The sequence below is a fragment of the Papilio machaon genome, chromosome 21 (assembly GCF_912999745.1).
Source record: "Papilio machaon chromosome 21, ilPapMach1.1, whole genome shotgun sequence".
In the NCBI taxonomy this organism is placed as follows: Eukaryota; Metazoa; Arthropoda; class Insecta; order Lepidoptera; family Papilionidae; genus Papilio; species Papilio machaon.
Window position 1 is genome coordinate 2,636,579 of NC_060006.1, and position 4,863 is coordinate 2,641,441.

Consider the following 4,863-nt stretch of genomic DNA (forward strand, 5'->3'; position numbering starts at 1 on the left):
CCACAGGACTTTCAATTCTATTATTCTATTTGCTCGGAGACAAATAACTAATGGAAAATGATAAGCAGATTTATATTAAATTTATTTAAATTTTATTACTATTAAATAAAGGTAAATAAAATGTTACACATAAACTTTAGAGAATGATGTAAAAAACAAAAAACCTAACCAATAATCAGGTTTAATTCAAAATTTACCTAAAACAATACCAAACTATAATTTTATTGGATTTATCATAAAATAGATTTAACATCACACTCAGAGTTAAATTTTTTCTTAAAACCCTAATTGTTGCTTCTTATGGTTAATCGTAAACTAAGGACTTCCTAAGAAACCCTTAACTCGGTGACAATCTTGAAACAGTTAAAACGCTATAGACTTTTTAACTGAACAGTCAAACTGATCTGTTAACACTAGACATGAGCATGTGTAGGCACATTTTTAACTTTCACGTGAATTCTACAGTTAGAGTTGCCTGAACTTATGAAAAAAAAAAATTGGGTTGTAACTTTTTTTTTCACTATTTATCTTATGCTAAAGTTAAAGAAGTATATAATAGTAATTAATACATTTTAAAGCATGTTATTAAATACGATATATTTTAAAAGTTATGAAAAATTTGTAAATTCAGTTTTCCTTCACTAAATCTACACTTAATGATTGCTCAGTGTTGATATAAATAATGTTTTTGCCTCTACTTATAAAATAAAATTATCGAGTAAATTCTGTAATAGATTTTGTAACCTTTTTTTGTAAGTTCTGTGGTTGATTTCTTATGTGTAGTATTACCAGAATAATTGTATATTTTATAACTAATATGAAAAAAAAAATCAATATTTGATATACCTTGAATACCGTTTGTGTAGCTTTTTTTAAATCTAATTTGACATTGTAGTACTCGGCATTTGAGTTGGCACGTCCGGAACTATAGTATTCTTGTACTCAACGTGCCAACTTAATTTTAAGCTAGTTAGATATAATTTACGCCAAAAATTATCAGTTCTTATATTTAGTATTGTTTAATTTTTAATCAATTGACAAGAAATATGTTTACTACAATTTTATATTCATTTTTGTTTTGCACATTATTTTCTTCCGCACAATAATTGAAAGTTAATAATTTTATTACATAATGTTGTATAAATATATATTTTATTTGTTATTATTACTTCACGCCATTAAAATAATGTCTAGGCTCTTAATAAAGTTTATTTGACATCAAAATTGAAGTACTTTTTTTTTTGTTATTTATTACATAATGTATATTAAATTAATTTATATTTTCTTTTCCTATCAATTATTTTTTTTATTTAGTTTGAAAATATATGAACAAATTTTTAGTTGAGATTCAATTTCATTTAATATTTGATTTATAATGAATTTAATCACATTTTGTATGTGTTTAGTGAATAATTAACATAGAATTATAAATGATAATATTTTTGAGCTATAAATAATTAATTTTATAAAATGAACCGATTAAAATTAGATGAATCCATTGTTAGGAAAATCGTATCTTTTGCTGCTGCAATCAGTCGTTAAATGCTTTCTTAAGTTGCCCTAAGTGTAGATTTCAAATGTTAATTTTTTTAATAAGTTCCTTAGTTATACGACTGCAGCAGTAAACATTATTACTGTAGATAAGTTAGCGCGAATACGCACATTGCGATAGCGAGTACATACATCTGCATCTCACATTCTGAACAACTCGTTGCTAACTTCACATAACTGAAGATTCCCGACGAATCTAATACAATTTTTTTTTTCAATAGAAATGTTTAAATAGTTGTGTCTCACAGTCATCTAGGTATATAATAAGTAATTAAGGTAGATAACTATTTATTCTATCGGATAAATATTGACTGTGGGACGTAACTCAACTAGTCCGAAGTTTGATGTTGAAAGGCGGATATGAAGCATTCTATTGAAGTCATATGTTATTGTGTAGGTATGTTGATGTAACAATCTGACTTTGATGTGTGTGAAGGTTTGAGGGCCGCCTAGTAGTGTTAGGTTAAAGAAATTATTTGCTTAATGTAAATAAAATTCGTATTAAGTGCACGCAAGTATGAAAGAAAACAAGCGAAAGTAAGAATTTTTTGAAAAAAAAATTATTGATTAGTTACTTGAGTTAATTTTTTTTTGTTTTCGATTGTACTAAGTCTCAGTTTTTTAATAATTTTCCTGTGGTCGAAATTATATTATGTTAAAGCTTCTCAATTCCTCTGTAAAGTTTACGACAAATGTACTAAATCTTCAAGTATTTTTGCGGTAAATTTTCAAGTCTAAGAGATGTGCCACACGATGCGTTAAAACAACGTGCGGTGTAACGGAACTCGAATTTGTAAACCAATTCAAACTTGTACTTTATTGTTATTGGAATACGACGATGTGATGATGAGCGCTACTTTGCCGCGTTTATTACCACACTGGTTCCTCGAAATCATAGTACGTGTGGCATCTCTCTAATAATGTGAAACTTGATATTGTGGCTTTTAAAGTGTTTAGGAGTAAGCGTCGTGCCTGTGTATTAGTTAATTATTAAAAAAAAAAGATTTATAATAAGTCACAAGTCTTGAGGCATGTGATTATTGACAAAATTTATTCTTTAGTTTGTAAAATAGATTTTATTTAGTTTTGTAAGATGGCGTGTGTATAAGGATTTTTTTGGAGAGTTTTGTATGGGATTGTCGGTGAGCGATCCCTTTCGACAGATGGTGATATTAAGAAATGGTGTTATTGTAAATTACGCGATAAGAAACGCGATTGTATCATTGGTTACCATAAGCACTTATAGTATTTGAAATAAATATTTACATTGAAAACATCTATTTGTTGTTTTATTGTGTTTTATGATAATGCATAAAAATCTACAAAAGTACATTATTTTTCTTTTATTTCGACCTTAAATACTATCGAAAGATGGCAGACTATCAATTTTATTCTTAAAGGTTTTGAACCTGATGTCTACACATAATTAATTGATTTTTCATTGACGAAGTCGCGGGCGACCGCTAGTATTTATTATAATTGGATAATCATTTAATTAAATTTTAATAAAAAACTCCTATTTTTAGTATTACAAAAGCGCCATCTTTGATTGTTTTTGACATTTCCAAGGCTCGTTATGTTTAAACTTAACTTTTTAATCGAAATATAGATGGCGTTACGTGACTAAAAATTTGGTTTGGTATGAATTGTAATATAATTTATTTCAAGCATTGTAAACTTATAAAAAATATAGAGTTAGGCTTAATTAATAAACTAACTACACATTGAAAAACAAAGGCGTATACCAACCAATTCTGTCTACCAACCAATCTTGTAATAGTAAAGAAAAATTAGTATGTGTATTCTTACAGATTTAAAAAAATATAGTGTTCAAAGGTAAAAACTTCCTACCTAGAGTACATAATATATGTAAACTTATAGATATGATTTTCTTGGTTTTATTTTCTCGTATTTTCTACCAAAATATTGTTCCCAATATAGGGAGCAGAATTTTGTATCTTATACAAAAAAAAAAAACATATTTAAAACAAAATGAAGCAAACAAATGAAATAAAAATAATATCACAATATTGGTAATTGAAAACAGATCCGAAAGTCTGCAAATGATATAGAAAGAACACACAAAGCGATCTCTTCAAAGCTCTTTAAAACTTCAATTATTTATAAATACATAAACCTTAATAAGTTAGGTATGTACCTATTATCTATTTCACCAAGTCCCCTCGTGAGAGGCAAGAGGCGTCCAGATTAGTCGAGAATCCAATTACATTTAAGAAATATCCCATTTTTTCCTCAGCTCGAGTTCAAAGCTCACGGAAAATTATTTTCTTTGCCCCGTAAGAAATGAAAAATAAACGTGTCTTCGTTACGAGCGGCATTGGGAGAGATGGGAAAACGATAAGTGCGAGCGAGAGGGAGGATACGGCAACAAATGTTGTTGTGACAGAGACGAACGATAAGCTCCTGAAGGCTGAAGGCTGCCTTGCGGGGATTTGTCGAACGAGTCAAAATAGGATGATGTTATTTTTTTCTTTTCTAGACACAAGAGACTTTGGTTTTGACATTATTATGTGTGGTGGTTAACTTTTGTCTTGAACATAAAATAATTTTTATGTTGTTGTTAAATATAATATGATTTTTTAATAGCTTATGGCTTTTTTTTGTCACCGAGGCAACTATAGATTTTCACGCCCGAAAACTATAATATTGTTACCTCTGTTTTTTTAAAGACAGTAGAGGATGATAAAATGTTTTGAATTGTTTTCATAAGTGGAAACTTAAAGTAATAAACTTTATAAATATCATGTGGACAAATTCATGAATAAGTTTTCTCTCCCCACAGAGTGTTATCACCACATTTTCTATTTGACTAGTTCTGTCCCCTTGTCTCGGCCGCAAACGTCGCGGTAATGTGAAACAAATATATTTGCTCTCATTTATATTCTATTGCTATTGGGGAGTCGATTGCCTTGATGCTATTAATTACGCTAACATCTGTCCATTTGTTTTGATGTAAGAGCCACACTTAGGGCAATGTGATTGTTATTTAAACAGTTTCTTAGCGTAGATTTGTCATATTAAATCTTAGGGACTCCGTTCAAGGTGACGTGACGTTAACAAGCATGTGGTTAACGTAGACGTAGATTTTAACGAATACCTTTGCTTTGATTTAATATATATAATTTTACTTCAAGTGATTAAGCTTAAGGCCTTTCAAGATTTCTAAATCTAATGGTAGCCTGCCTGAGCTGAGGGTAGATATCGATCGCGTTGTAGCGCTGCACGCGACCTGCTAACCGCTGATTCTCGCGTACCCGATGACAACTGACGTATGTCTAGCAGCTGACTGTG